We start from the raw sequence: 16,991 nt of genomic DNA, 5'->3' as shown, positions 1-16,991 counted from the left end.
AATATGAACTGAACTGTTCCTGTAAACGATGAAGAATTCTTAGAGCTATCATTTGCATTTGAAAAATATAATTACACTGATAGAGTGCAGTAGCTGTGATAGAAGATTTGACAGCAGAGTGCTCCCTTTCTCTAATGACTCCATTCTCTCACCAGCCAAATGAGTAACTACGTACATCCTCTCCCATATCTCACTGTATGAAGCAAGGTCATGCTTCAGCCCTGCCTATTAGACTTTGGGAAGCTAGAGAAAAATTAACATCCATAGAAAAACAAATTATTTTTAAGTAGAAAGCTGGCTCTACATATTACAGATACATGAAACAACTCTGGAGAACAACTTCCTGAACACTGTGGCAATCACAGATGCAAAGAGCTGAGCCCGACGTCACTCTGGCTTGGTCTCTCCAAGATGAATGAACAGGGCTGAGATATCTCAAATTAATGTTACTTTAAAACCATGTAACAATGACTCTGTAAAAATTTAAGTGGCAGGATCCAAGGGCCACTTATGATTCTCATGAGTACTGGAGCACGTTGAGGGCTTTAAAAATACATTTACCCTTTTGGCAAGGAGAACTGGAAAGGATGAAGCGCACAAAATGCCAGCTAAAGAAATGCTATGAACTGTAGATCATTTTCAGAAGTAGAAAGTGTAACACTTTTTATAACAGTCAATGTTAATCGATGATAAATTTGTTCCCTGAGCACACAAACAGCAACAAGACTGACACTCACTATTTTCCAGTAGGAGAGAGGGGTGGGAATTAACAACAAACATTACAGAACAATTTCTCCAGCTCTGAATGAAGGCAGTGTAGCTGTGGAGATTATTAAATGTGCAAGGAGGCTTCTTTACTTGGCTCCTCTTTAAGAGAAGTGAGGCATCCCCCTCACAACACCAACATGTTGGTGATTCCTCAGACCGGGAAATGAACGAAAACTGACAGCTGAGGCCGAGTGATTATTTGTTTATTTATACATAAAAATGAGCACTTCTTTCCATTTCCAGCTCCAGACAGGTGCTTTTCAATGGCAGGCACTTTGAGCCACACGTATTTCAACAAGGAGCACGGCACAGCAAACAAAGCCCTTCAGCCCAGGACGGCCAGTGTGGCTCTCCCTGGCACACACCCCTGTGCCCAGAGGAAAAAGGTGGGACCTTAATTTTCATGGTGATGCACCAGCTGCTACAGGACAACCCAGAAGCAGCCAGGAAGAGACAGTCACATGGTACCTCCAGATCTTTCACACTGGGCTGAGAGTGTTTTGCAACCAAAAGCAAATAAATCTAAAAATCCACAAAGGATGCACTGCATTCAGCAGAAATTACAATTGCAAAGGAGCTCCTGCTGAGCAAAGAAGAAAAAAATGCCACCATGGTCTCTCTGAAAAAAACCCCTGGAGACAGTTCAGCTAAAAGCTTGGGAAGAGTTTGGATTAATTTTTCACCTGTAGCACCCAAAGGAAAAATCATAAAACTATTTCACACACACTACAGACTAATCAGCATAATTTCAGTAAGCAATCAGAATAATCCAAGAGAACAGATGACAAACAATAATGGCTAAAAGTGAAATTAAGTCAGCCTTCTGATTGCTCCCAGTCTGTCCAGAAGATTTTGGCCTCCTGAGACTCAAGTTTTATTGTTATTTCCATAACATATCGCTGCACTCCCACATTTTGAGACATTTTCCATCCACTTCAAGTGGATAGTGACATACCTGTCCCTTGTCATCTTCAAACTCATCCCTTTCTTGTGGGCCTTTTTTAAATTGGGGGGAGGGGGGGAGGAAGGAAAGAATTATGTTAAAAACAAAAACAATAATCAAAGCACCACTTGAGGGGAGACCAAACATCTCCCTAGAAAACAGCTGCAAAATGTATGCCAAAAAATGTATGCCAAATACTCTTCCCTTTTTCTTTTTTCAATTGAGTAAGAGTTCTTGACCTTGTAAACTGAGATAGCTATTTTAATAAGAAACTACAGTTTCTGAAAGGATATTGATGTTTTTGTGATATCAAAACCACAGAAACTATTAAGAATAAATGTAGAATATTTTAAAGGACAAATTTAAGTGTTTAGTGCAATATATTGTTCTCTTTAGATTGCTGTAGCCTACAGATATAGAATTTAACTCACTATGCTGCTGCAAATAGAATTGAAAATAAACTAACCAGCCCCTACCAAATTATCAGTAACATATGTTTTTCTAAAAACCCAAGAAAAAATGAAACAGTGTTTAAAAACTGATGCAATAGGGTTTGGTTTTGCCTCTTTTCTTTTGAATAAAAATCAACATTCACAGCAAACCATTTTAATGCAACCTCTGTATTTGAGAAACTCTGCGTGGCTCCAAGTAAAAGAACACTGCAGTCCTGAACCAACCATTCATCAGTGTAACAAAAGCTAAACCTGGAAAAGGCACCCAGACATGAGCTGGAGCCAGAGAGCACTGGGACTGCAGACACTGCTGTCAGCCAGTCCCTCTGCCCATCCATCTGTCAGCACACAGCACTGCTGGGGGCACCTCAACACAACAACAGAGCCCAAACCAAACAAGTAGGACCGGGAAAAGATGTGTTAAGTTACTTCTCTGTAAACAGAAAAAGGAGACCACAGCGAGTGGCTGTCCTGAGCAAATAAGTTATTTCCCCTCAGATCTTAATAAACCTTTCCTCTGGGTCGCCGAATGCTTCGGCTCATGGGGGGGGGCAGAGAGAAACACCCTTGAGCAAAAGGTTGCTTGAATTTCAGAGTGCAACAAAAGCTGCCCAGAAAATTCCAGTTGTAACTTAAATCCCTACCTCTGGGCCATACTGCAGTCTCCCACAGAAGAAACCCCAGCCCTCCACTGGAATAGAGAGGTTCACCTTGTTAAGGTTCTTCTCGTCCGCGCTGGTAAAGAAGGCGAGATCAGGAACAGCAATGTTAATGTTCAAACCTGTACACTGCAAATGTACTGGGCATCTCTTCATACTGTATTCATAAGCTGTGCTCCAAGTCCTGAATATCTTAGTGCCCCTGCCTTGCTTCCTTGTTCTTCTGTGCTCCTGAAACTCCTTACAGGCAGAACACGACCGCTGCAGAGTACACGCCACTGTTGGCCACCCCTCTCCCCGCAACATTGCTCGAGAGCACCCCAGAGATAAGAGAAAGCTGCTCCAAGCATGCTCCTTGAAATACTTTTATCTTTGAAGAGAAAGACCTCTAAAGGACTGCCGTGTCCCAACTCTACTCTGTTTAACCTTCCCAAGGTTTTATTTTCAAAAGCCAAAAAAGGGTCTTTTAAGAGCTTCTGGCCAACTGACACAGCATGCTCAAAAGCTGCCTCTTCCCTCCTGTTCTATCCAGCTTTGCAGGCAATTAAGACAAAGGGGAACACAGAGATCTTTCCAGCTAAGCAAGGATGTTTTTCTGTAGCTAGAAGTCTCTCAGACTAACGCTGATGTATTTTAGAGTATAGTGTTTAATTTTCCAAATCATCTTCGAAACACTGCAGAGCACTTGCAACCTCAGTCAGGCTTTAACATCCCCATTACAGAAATAAAATTTATACTAGCTTCACAGATGATGAGGCACAGCAAGGTAAGGAACATCAGCCATAGCTGCACAGCTCGTACGTGCCAAGGAACCAGCAGGACCCAGGCAGTCCCCCTTGTAAATCCTGTGTGACCTACCCTGCCACACATGCAGCACCCCCAGCGCCTTTCATAACCCAGTTTATGAAACTAAGTAATTCTGTAATATATCTGAGACACTCTGCAGAGAAAAGGAGGGGGAAGAGGAGGCAAGGGTGAGTAGATATATATTCATACAATATAATAGACTACTTAGTCTCCTGAGAAATCATGTGTCCACGTGCTTTCCCATCATGAGGCTTTCCCAATTTAAAAAAAAAAAAAAGGTTAAACTTCCTATAATCCGTAACATAAGAATTTAATTAGTGCAGTGTGGTTAGTAAAACTAAGCTGCATTAGTAAAATACTAGAATGAGACTAATACTGTTTATGATCCAAGAGCTACAGTTTTCTACATATCTGCAATGAGATCCAGCTCTACTTTTCAACATTGAACGTACCATCGATGCATTCAATAGGAGTTATTCCCTGAGTTTTCAATATGCTTATTCAAAAATTGATTTACATTAATAACTCTGCATTAGTGCGACAATTTCTGATTGTAGAAAATCTGGTTATGTGTTCTGGTTATGAGACCTTACGAAAAAAACCCTGAAGAGAAGCAAGACTCCACGCTGATCTAGTTAGCCTCCTTGTACTACCTATGGTAAACAATCAGTGCCTGATCTGCTGCAATTAAACAAACTGCATACTGCAAAGAGAAAGGAAAGGCTAACCCTGCTCTGTCTAAAATGTTTAACAAAGACTTCGCTTCCATTAAAACCAAGTTAATGCTCAAAAGGTAGCAGGGAGTCTTATCTACAATTCTGTATTCAACAGTCCCTATTAATTGTCACCTTGAACACTGGATTTCTAACCCAAAACATCTCTTCCCAAGTTGCATGGAAAGAATACAGTATCAGGGAAGGGAATAACACAGTAAGAACAAGACTTGACCAAGGTCAGCCAATCTTGCAACAAAAGAAATTACTTCAATGCGTTGAGCTGTGCTGTGCTCTGAAGTGACGTGCCCATGCCTGAGGAGTGCCTGAAACAGGGCACAATAAATGTATCCTCAATTGAGAAAGACCATGGCAACACCCACCCCACAGCAGCCCGAGTTCCCAGCTCAACAGATCATTCCCAACACCCAACCCACCCAGGCAAGCTGTGCCACCGAACAGTGCACTGACACTATTTTAACAGTGCCACATCACAGTTCAGTCCATCAGTCCCCAGCACCTCCGTGGTCTACTGCAATCATTCACAGAGAAAATAAACAGGATTGGAGAGGAAAAGACAAAGATTTCCTTTTCTCACCAGCACTCTGGCTCGGCTGGGTCTCACTGCCGTGTGTTCCGGGCAGGGTACACGGCGGTCCCTGCCCGACCAGCCAGCCCTGCCCCTGCCTGTTAGCACAGGGTAAAGCCTGGGCACTCGAGGGAGCTTTCATTCAATAAGCCAGCAAAGTAAACCTCTGCTAGTGCTAATAAGAATGGCTTTTTTTGGCTCCAGGCACTCTCCTTTTGCCAAGTCCGAATTTGTCTTTCTGCCTTTGATAACCGCTCGGAATCCAGGGGGGTGTCGCTCAATCCCCATCGCAAATTCCCTGGATTTCACGGAATCGACACCGCGCCGCCACACGAGATCACCTCCACTCCAGCAGTGCAGGTAAAACCTTTCCACCACTGCTGCCCTCTGTGTCACTACAGCTTCCTGGGGACTCAAAGACAAATCCCCCTCATCCAGAGGGGAGGGGAGGGAGAGGGATGCTCTAAGTCCATTACAACCGTTATCGGCTGTAATATCTTAGTGTCATGCTGAGCGTGTTAAATATGCTGATCACTGTGGACACCAGAGGCACGGGCTGAGGCTGTTTGCCATTCTCTTCATTAAACTGCAAAACAAATAGTTCTCATTTTCAAACCTATGTAGGACAGATTTTATGAACATCAAAAATAAACATGAAAATAATGAGTATCTGTAAAAAACATTGAGAACCGTATGACAAACCAAAAGAAGCAATTGTAACAGCTGAAGAAAATTCAAAGGCTTTTCAAACTTCTCAGAGAAGAGACATCCTCAAAATAATCTATTTATATTAAAGATCTCATTTCTCTCCCTTGAAAAAAAAAAAAAACCACACTAGACTGACATCAACCAAAGACACAGCAGTCTTGTAAGACAGGAAACTGTTTGCTGACAGCCTTGACAAGGCTCTGCAAAGGCCCGTATTTCTCAAAGCTGTTATGCCACTTAGCTGATCTCTTCTTTTTTTTTTTCTTCCCATCCACTGTTTTTCACAGCTGAGAACTTGTTTGAAGTGGAAGCAGACAGAAAAACAAAACAAACAGAACTAAGTCCTGGGACTGTGGTCAGACGTGTCGGTACCTGTGAAGCGACGTGGTGTTTCTCTAACTGACTGCAAGGATTTCAACACATCTGATCTGCTTCATGGCTGCTCATCCCTGGGCTTAAGCAGGGAAATGAGTTCTGGTATTGATTCTCAATCCAGCTCTGGGGCCTCCAAGATAAGAAGTATGCAGATCTGTTGGAGCAGGTCCAGAGGAGGCCACAAAGCTCCTGAGAGGGATGGAGCACCTTTCCATGCAGACAGGCTGGGAGAGCTGAGGCTGGAGAACTCTAAGTTCTCCCCAGAACCTTCTCCAGCAGGGGGGGAGAACTTAGAGTAGCTTTCCAGTACCTAAAGGGACCACACGAGAGCTGGACAGGGACTTCTTACAAGCTGTAGCGTTAGGACAAGGCAGAACGGCTTTAAACTGAAAGAGGGTAAATATAGATGAGATGTTTGGAAGAATTTTTTCCCCATGTGAGTGGTGAGGCACTGGAACAGCTGCCAATGCTGCATCCCTGGAAGTGTTTAAGGCCAGGCTGGATGGGGCTCCAAGCAACCTGGTCTAGCAGTAGGTATCCTGCACACGGAAAGGGGTTTGGAACAAGATGATGTTTAAGGTCCCTCCCAGCCCAGGCTGTTCTGTGATGATTTGCTTTTCACAGCTGACACACCGAAGGAAGACAACTCCACAGACCAGCACAGAGCCAGCAAAACACCCCCGAGTTACTCACTTCCAAAATAAAATCAAGTTGCAGGCAAGAGCAGCCAAGAACACATTTTTATCCCTGCATTTCAGCACTCCTGCCCACGCTACAACCAGGTTAGTGGGGACTGCACAGCCCCAACACACCCGCCCTGCTGGGGGATGGCTCTGCTGCAGCCTCAGCATCAGCTACTCATGCACAAACCTCAGCTTGGTAGCACCAATTCCCCAGAAACTGCCGCGCTGAAAACTTCTTCTCTAGGCGTGTGCCAAGGAATATTATCAAAAAGATTCATGGTGGGGTTGGTTTAGCATCCATTTTAAAGCAATCATTTTCTATCAGTTGTACTTATGATCATATTAAGTGGTCTGTATTGATTTAAATTATATGGTTCAAGTTTCAAGAACAAGCTTGAGCGTGCAGCAAAATCACTTTTGATTGTTTTAAAAAAAAATCCATCAAAAACCTCTGTTGTTACCAGAGAAATACCAAGTATTTAAACACAACTGAAAAACATTTATTATTTTAAAAAAATCAGAAGCAGTAGGCCCATAGATACACTCACCATGCACTGGGTGTACCTTGTGGCAGATCTTTGCTTAGAGAGGAATATGGTTGTAACATTAAAATCTGTGAGACCATGGCCTAATCATTGTGCAGTGAAATATGAAACAAAATCAATGGTGGCACCTAAGATGCAATCTCTGCTGTGTTTGGCTCACTGCACTGAATCCTTGACTCATAAATCATTGTTACTAGCCATTCAGTGAAATCAATATTCAGATTCCCTCTTGGTCTATACATATGACCACTAAATGAAATAATAATGACCAAAATCTGTCATATATTAGGTTATCAATATTACCAAAAGGGATTTCTTGGAGCAGTGAGGTAATCTAGGATAAAATACATCAGATGAGCATGCACAGAAATGTGAAAAAACTGTGACTATATATAGACAGCAGGAGAAAGTTATTTTTAAATATCTCTTCTTCCGTCATATCCTTGAGTATTAAAATTTATCACAGCATCACAACAATGCATTTTATGAAAGACCATTTCAATAATGCATGCTTTTAATTATGCTTTAAAAAACATGCTGTACTTAAGCATTTTTCTTTTTCTTCTTTCAAAGAACCCCTTCTTAAGTCATTCCTGGCTTTGCTTCTTTTCTCTGAAGCACAATTAATATTGCAATGGCCAGAGAGTTGTGTTTTCTTACCAGCAGCCTGACAGTCAGAACATTCTGAAGACCACATTTTAGTTCCACTAAAAATCACCGCCAAACAAACTTCTAAGAGTAATTCCATAAAGCTGCATTTTCCAAACCATTTAGTTATTAAAATGTAGTGGATCATGTCTTGCAGAGAAACCTGAGAAGTTCTGTGTGCTACCATCCCATACTCGGCCAACAGCCACAACTAAACTCGTAATTTTGACAGCAGAAGGAGGGAAGAAGTCTTTTAACTACTTTCTAAGCACTCAAGAGATTCTCCAGGCAAGTATGACCTCCAGGAAGAAATTCCACTGAATTTACATCAGCCTTTGGAGGACCTGTGTGTGTACTTCAGACATACAGAAAAAGCAGCAGACGGTGACAGAGGACACATCTTTCAGGTTCACCACTTTTATGTACCAGTAGCACTCAGAAGGCTGAAAACTCTAATATCATGAAATAAAAATCAACCAACTCCCTGTTTTTCTGCCCTCATAACAGGAACTCCAGGGTGAGAAGCCATATATGACATTACTGCACAGACTGCACTAACTCTCTTCCTTGCACCTACACACAAATATACTACTGAATTACGCAACTACTGCTTGCACATCACCAACAACGTGAAAAATGTAATATCTAATATTACAGTGCAATAAATATGGCAAATAAATCTTCAGGATCTATTCAGAAAGGGCCTGTTCCTGCAGTGAAACAAAGGATTCAATTCTGTCACTGGATGATAGAGCTGCCGAGGCATCTAATGGTGCAACTGCAGTTAAGAGGATTTTCTTGTACAATTTAATAAGCAATGAACGTTCAGGTGACTCTCCTTAACTGTGCAGGGCAGCTGAATGACTACCAGTCATTCACCAGAGCTGTAACATTCCTTCAGTCGAGGTAAACTGGGGCCTTTTTTATCTATTCAAACTATAATAGATAGAAATTATTCCAGTTAATTTTTTATTCCTTTTATAGAAAGTCTAAGCCAGGAAACTGAAAAGATTACATCTGGAGAAGTCGGGAGCAAGAAGAGCTCTAAATTATAGTTCAACAGAAAAGCTCCTTCTACTGGCACTGCCACTGTTCAAAACCCTTCTCCCCAGCAGCCCACACAGCATTTTCTCCTCTGCAGGGAGGCAGAAGGAAAAACAACATGTATTGTGGGAACAGGGAAGGTCTTTGCCATGCACGGTGAAAAGGGAAGTGTGAAGTGATATCTTTTAAATATTAAACAAAACGGAATATGGGTTATCTCCAGCACTGCCACGCCAGCCACGGCGAGCACTTGAGGACAAAGTGCCCTGGAACTGCTTTCAGGTAAGGAATTTTTCAAGAGAATGAATACTTTTTAAAGTATTCAAGAGAATGAACTCTTTCCACCGGAATGACTGAAAACATTATATTTGCCATACATTTTAACTTTTTTAAAACCATCCACACCGAACAGATGAAATTCAAGATACATTTTTAACACGTTTTTCGGTAGTGATGTAACCTCTGATATTCTGTGGTTGCATCAAGCAGACCAAGAACTCTGTGTCACACATTAACAATTTCTTTTAAGTAATACAGGTCTCGGTGGCTCAATGTGACAATGATGCTGCTACTTTTGAAAAAAATTCATATTTTTCTTTAATTCGGTTACATTGTGATTTTAGATGAAAATTTATTTAGCCTTTCATGATTACAAATACTCACTGGCTTTTATTTTGTATTCTTTTACTAGAAATTAAAGTGAATCGGTATTTTATTAAAATCCTGCTCCTTCAGACATTCTGCTGCAGTTCATGAACTGGATGTGCAACTAAAGAAAAAAAATAAGTCTACATTTGTCTATCAACAGTATTTATAAGTGAGAAAGTGGAAAGATTACAAAATTTTAATAAGAACATTACATTATAGTAGCAATAATCTAGGTGTTTTACTGGGAAGTGAAGTGGATTACCGTAAATGAAATTTTAAATGTCCTTTCCATTTTACAGATAACACAAAATGACTCTTTTCATGTCTCCAGCGATAAGGATACATGTGCCACACATTTAAATAGTGCCTTCACCCCATCCAACCCTGCTCATGAATTAATAATTCAGTGACATTAATACAAGAAGATAAATGATAAAGAGGTTACAGCAAAAGGGCCAGTGGTACACATATACTTCTTTTAAAACAGCTAATACCTCTCTGCCAATTACAGTTAGAACTTTTTAACAGTTTTCAATGGCATTTTTACAATCTAAATAGCAGCTTATGCACACACAATTTCACACAACTCAAGCTTAATAAATCTCCTGCTGCTACCAAACAATCATTCCGGGGGATTAAAGTGCAACATCTGCTAACATTAATAAGCATTTTACATAGCAATATGTATAAAAGCAGTTGCTATCAGTCTTCTCAAAAAGCTTCCAGACTGGTTTGGCATAAATTATACCTTTATCGTTCAACTGGTAACTTTAGCTCACGGCTACAATAAGGCAGCTTACACAATACTCAGACTGACTCCAGGAATGCTATCTAGCAGCAAAACCCACCAAAATGATATACTGACTGCAATTATCCCGTGTAGTGGAACAATTTTCAAAATACTTGGAAAATAAACAAAAAAACCCCACATACGTATGCAAAGAATTTCAAGCAAGAACCTGGTAAAGTCACATAATTTCAATACTCAGAAGAAACCAAAGCTACCAATCTGTTTGCAAGAGACAATTTCTCTCCCTACCCCAGTTATAACTTTCTAATCCACCCTGGGCTTTTTTATTGTATTTCTACTGTGGAAGAACGAGTGCCTTCCCAAGGAATAAAATAAATACCGAGGGGGTTATTTAATTAGGAATTCCAGCATACATTTTTAGGTAGAATTTGGCAAGTGAGCACGCTCTGGAGTCGAGAGACGTGTAACATCAGCCTGAGCCAAGAACACAGTTGGCAAAAGCTGCCCAAACTCTGAGGTGCAGCCCTGCCAAGGCAACTCCAGCCCTGCAGCTCAGCTGTGGACAGGACAGTGCCAGGGCTGCCAATCACCCCTTCCCTGCAGTGAATAAAACCAACAGTCATGCTCTAGCCGCTGTTACCAGTTTATTAGAAAGCAGGTCTTAAAATGCTTTTAAAAAAAAAAAAAAAAAAAAAAAGTGAAGCATTTCAGGCTCTTCCTGTGCAAGCCCTACAATCTTAGGATTTTTTCAGAAACTGGAAAGAATCAATAGTCAGCTTCACAATAATAGATATTGTAACGCTTAGAATACTTTTGTATGGCGCCCCAAGATAATTTTGTTGTGTGGACACATGTGGGCCAGCATCTGCAAGCTCATTTCTTTCTTTTATGAAATGAGAAATTTGTATTAAAAATATCCATATACATAAAAGAACGGCAAACTGGATCAGATGTGTATGTAGACAATATTTAATATACCTTTTTAATTATCAATTAATTCCCCCAATTCTTCCGTTATGATTTGCTTGAACCTGATTGTTTTAATGTTATTTTCTAAGTCAAAACAGTGCTTTAAAAATTATTATTATCGTATTCTCCTGACATCGCCCACATTCTTACTTGACACGTTTTAAGAGAGATGAAGAAAATCAAAGCAGTAAGATAATAAAAGATTCCAGCAATGCCAGTGCCTGACAACTAACACTCAGGACCTTCTGATGATATCAGGCTTTAAAGCACCCAGAACCAGGGTTGAAGCCAGGCTTGGCTGAGGAAATAACCCAGTCATTTAATGACAGAAGGAAAAAGCTTAAAACAAAAAGGTGAGCACATTTAGTGTCTGCATCTTCCTCAAACTGCTGCTTTCTTTAGGCTGAAGCCTGCACCTGAAGGTCCCACCCATATTTCCCAGCTGGAATCGCTGCTGCCAGAGGAAGCACACGAGGATTAGGAACCCAGGTGCCTCCGTGCCACAGTCTGGCTTAATGCAGCTTGAATGTTAGATTACCATTTTAAAGGAAGTTTTTATTAAGTTGCTGTGTGCTGCCTGTAAAACCACGGCTTTATGTTCGAGTGACAGATTCTCACTTTTTTTGTTTTAGAATAAAACGCCACTGGCACAGGACCTTCTCTTCCGGCTCGTCCTCCGCCTGCACTGCAGTTCTCACATCAGACACGGCCCCGCCATGTGCGAGCCTGACACATTCTGGAAGATTTACTGCTGCTCTGATACTCTCATGGCTATTTCAAATCCAGGTCACAACTTTCCACAGTCACTTAGATTAACATTTGAAATTTAATCTATTTTAACACGAGAATTCAACAGCGCCGAGACAAAAACGAGGTGACTTTCTTTCTCAAAGATGACTGAATATTAAATATGAAATTTAACAGGTTGTAATCATAACAGTTTGTAAACACTGTAATATATATGTCTGGCCTAATTTAGCAAGATGGAATTCTCACATAACACTCATCAAACTGAGCACAAAAAAAAATTGTTCTGGCATTTCACTAAATTAAAATCTTCGGTCCCCACAGCCAGAATGCACAAATTTAGATTTTATTAATACCTTAAATCAAACTCACTTTTATGAAAGGCAATTTACAAGTCATCTTCTCTTGTGACAGCCAAGAACAGAACGGGGTCTTAAGCATATTTTTACAGACACTTTGATGATAGTCTAACCTTTTGGTCTGATCGCTACTTTTAACAAAAATAGCATTTTCTTTGAAATCCAGCAAACTCCTGTTTTCATGAATATAGCTTTAAGCCTTCAGTGACAGAGTCGCTGACAGCTCAACAGATAGAAGGCAAATTTAAGAGAAGCTGTCCCTGCTAAGAAAATGCATGCCATTTTACCAGCTTCCCATTCAGCAATCTGAAAAACTCTAATCTAGATCACCGTATTTCACATCTTGCCCGAAGATATTGTACCGTGCCCAGCCTTCACACTGACAAAACCATGCAAGCTGTACACACGCTCAACAAGCCACCTTGATTTAACTGGTCCTCTATGTACTTTAATATTTTAAATTTCTAACCCTAAATAACACTATCAGCCTTCAGCGTTGCAGGCACTTCTGCAACAGATTACAAATCAGATGCACAATGAAATCATCATCAGGTAGGCTCCCCCGTGCTGCCAGTTACTCACCAGAAATCAGTGAGAGTCACACCATGGGGCCAGGGATTGGGAAAAAAAAAATAAAAAAGAAAAGAAAGAGAAGGAGAAAACAAAGCTGAGTGAGCAGGCAGAGCGGGAAGACGGTGTTCCCTCGCTGGTTTGGAGCTCAGAGGAAGCAGGAAAGCCCTTGGGTAGGGCGTGGAAGGAAAGCAGGCAGATGGAAAAGGGAAGGCCTGGGGACAGCTCAGGAGCCTGAGCACAATGAAGAGGCAGCTGAAGGAGCAAAGGAAGACTGACAGTGAAGGAATGCAAGTCAACAGGGATCAGAAAACACGGGGCACCGCACGGAGAAGGGAAAGACCCGCCAGCATGAAATATCTGAGTGCAATTTGGTTTCCTTCAAGCAGGCTGCCAGCATTTAGGATCACTTGCCACCCTCTCATAATCCAAAGGACAGAACTTCCTCCTCTCCAGGACACAACCACAGGCTACACAGACTGCAATTATTTGCTTTTTAGTCCCTGCAGAAGGCCCACCAACCCACATCAGCATCCGTGGAACTGTCTGGAGAACGAGTCAAAGCAGAAATAAAGGAGGAGACAGAGAGAGAGACCACGGGCACTCGATGCTACAAGAGGGGCCAGCACACATGGGCAATGAGATGCACACAATTATTTAGAAACATCTGCTATTCTGCAAGAAACCATACTCTATAAATGATGATTTTACAGTGCCATAACAATATTCTATAAATGACTGATGATTTCATAATTCCGCCATAATAATAATAGTTTTTTAAAAAGCTGACAATTTCAACACATCTATTGCCTGTTCCGTGCTTTCTTTGTTTGCTTTGTTTCATTTGTTTGGGGTTTGTTGTTGTTGGTTTTTTTGTTTAAACATCAAGTCCAGAAGAGGTGGTGACAGCAGTAAGCGTACAGTTTATTTATGGGTCACTATTGGGCTAACTGAGAATTTATTTCCGGAAGAAGAGAAAGAGAAAGACAGGATGATGAATAATACTGACAAAAATGGAAAGGAAAAAACCAAGTCAAACTTAAAGTCCATCTTCTCAGATATGCAAGAAGCAACAGACAGAGGCATGACAGAACACTTCACCTGACACTGCCTGGTCATCAACATATTCTCCAAAAATTACTCAGTTTTATTTCAATATCTCTTCAGCCAAAAGGTGATTTGACACTTTTTACCTAAAAATAGCAGCTTTATGGATCTTTTAAAAATAAAAATACCCAACCCAAGTCTACCATGGTGCAGTATACGAGAAGAGCTTGCAGCAAGCACAGCACAAGTTTTCAACAGCTGGACATTTCACCCCAATGATTTCTTGTCTTCAAAATAGAAAACAAATTCACAGTGACAGAATTATTTTACAATAGTTAAGTAAAAACCAATTCTTAGCTTTTCCACAGTGCTGTTATTTACTAACTAGAACATGTAGCCTAACTAGAACATGCAGCTGTACAGTCCAGCATGACTAAGGGCAGAGGGAAGGAAAACAGGCTCTTCCTGGCTAGCAGCAACAGGCATTTCTTCTCCTGATCTGCCTCACAATTTTATCACATGATGAAGTGGGAATTTTGTATTTTTAAATAAGTACCATTTTAATAAAGACACAGACATAAGCATACTCAACTATATACACATTGACGAGCAGATATTTACTACTGGTCAACTTTTGTTATTATTTCATTCACTTTCAAAAATATTTACTAAAAACACGGGTTGTAAGAAGAGCTTATGATAGCTAAACCCAAAAATATATTCATATTTAAATATGCTAAATTTAAATAGCATTCCTCTCTAGGAAGGTATTTATCTTGAAACGACCACTAACAGCTCTTACTTCCAAACAGCAAGTACTGATTGCTTCAACGTTCACAAAGCACCAATTTCTTAAAGCCTGAACTTACACAAAAGTCCATTTCCCACTTTTCAATTTGAGCCTCAGTCAGTAAGTCATAATTATCATTTCTTTTTTGTGCCGTTATTCTATTACAGGTACTGGAGTACAACTCATTAAACTGAGGTTGAACAGGCTGTGGTATGGGAGGAAAAGTACCACTGCTCTTCCACTAAGGACCAAAACATCAATAATTCAAGCTGATTGGGAAACACTATTCAACTGGACAATTAATTTTTAAGAATGTGGTAGGGATAGTAACCAACACTACGAAACAATTTTAAATTTTAGAAGACTCATCAACAAAGCTTACAAATATGAAGCTTCTGAAATAAAAAAAACAATAAAAAAAACCCAACAAAAACAAATCTACATCTCTTCTTGTTCCAGGTTCAAGAGAAACTAAAGGGATGAACCCTTCTGCTCGTAAGGGCTCTTATGGTTTCCATAGTGAATGTCATTTACATGAAGGCATTGTAAAGGTTCCCACATGAAAATGCATCTCTGGTATAATTACATTCTTTCAAGTTACTTTTCCTCCCACTTGCTGTAGTTCTTAGGTGAAAGGAAAATATTGACAAAAACACGACAGGAGAGGGACAAAAGATAACCACAGACTGAAAGCCATGAAAACACCAAGCCATTCACAATTCCTTTTTTTTTTAAACTCTAACTCCTCACATCGACTGGGCAGCCTGAGATCAACTACACAGGGTAAAACACTTTAATTTATAGCCTAGGGGCTCTTCCACGTTTAAGAGGAAGGAGCATGTAAAGAAATACAATATCTTTCTCAGCCCGTCTGTTCTTTGAAATGTCTTCATTAAAATGGAGATTTTGACTTTTTGACTGTGAATAACAGAAAAAGGACAAACCTGGTTTCCAAGGCTCTTCATCTGCAGCCAGCACACACCACGCTCCCCCAACAACCACACTCATGTATCACAGGCAGCTGAAGGGCAGATGGGACCACCTCCAGTTCATGCTGATTAGCTAAATCAGTCCCAATCACACCTTTGCTTTATCATGAAGGAACTGAAAGAAATAGTAAGACTGTGGAGCTGCAGGCCAGGACTCACCCCTTCCCAGAGGGGAGCACCACTGCCCACAGGATGACAGCCACAGATCAGCTTCCAGAGAGCTGCAAGCCACGAGCCTACAGTAAAAAAGGTGTCACCTCTGGTTTTTTCCTCAGGTGGAGAGTGGGGCAGTGTGGAAATGTCTTGTATACATTGGCATTCACAGTGTTTCACCAACACTGCAGTTAAAACACAGCTTGTTCAACAGTCAGATGGACCTGAGTGAATTTTAGAGCAAAATACCAGGAGCTACTTCTTTATATCCTTTGGGAGCCCCAGTAAAAATCCACCAAGCATATTTGCCCATTTGGTTTAACAGCAGCTAATATTTCCTACATGCACAGTTTCCTTTCAGATAACCTAAATAAAGGCTGTGATTGAATGATGAGAGCAAGGCTGTATTAACCCCATCTCTCACCTGTGCAGAGGTTGGGAGCACAGTCGTGCAAACTGCTCAACCACAGCACTGCAACAGCAAGTTCTCCCACTGCCCCACGTATTTTTCATAAATCCTAACCAATTAGTTTTAATAATCTGTTAATGCTGCAGCTTTATGTGGTGCATTGGTTATGTATCTATTTAAAAATACACACGGAAATAATTTACTGGATAGCTTTCAGAAGACCTACTATAAAATTTTCATTTATTTGACTTCGATTCAATTAACATTGGGACTTTGGTAACTTTTTTTTAAATACATAAAATTGTATTGAACAAAAATAGTTTTAAATAATTTTTCGTATATTGAGTGATTTTCTGTGGAAAATACGTAAGAACTAAGAAATCTATTGGTTACAGAATCTTAGCAATATATCACATGCAAAGATCAGTCAATGCTGGAGAAAAAAAAAGTAAGCTAAATATAATTAAAATAACCTAAACTTTTCAATTGGCCATTAATTAGGTAGATAACAGAAAGACACTGATTTTGCTGTAAATCACTGTATTGTGGTGGTTTTTTTTAATTAAAATCTAAGGGACCATATGTTCATAAACAGGCAGTACTTGTCTTATCACGCCATTGTCTA

General features: G+C 40.5%; 1 protein-coding gene across 35 annotated transcripts in view; it reads right to left on the bottom strand.

Moving 5' to 3' along the window:
• ADGRL2 (adhesion G protein-coupled receptor L2) overlaps positions 1-16,991 on the bottom strand; it is a 173,123-nt gene that overhangs the window by 124,156 nt on the left and 31,976 nt on the right. The gene's annotated exons all lie outside the window — the stretch shown is intronic.

Source organism: Pseudopipra pipra, chromosome 9 (assembly GCF_036250125.1).
Source record: "Pseudopipra pipra isolate bDixPip1 chromosome 9, bDixPip1.hap1, whole genome shotgun sequence".
Lineage (NCBI taxonomy): Eukaryota > Metazoa > Chordata > Aves > Passeriformes > Pipridae > Pseudopipra > Pseudopipra pipra.
The sequence above is the reverse complement of the archived record's forward strand: the minus strand, read 5'-3'. Positions and strand labels throughout refer to the sequence as shown.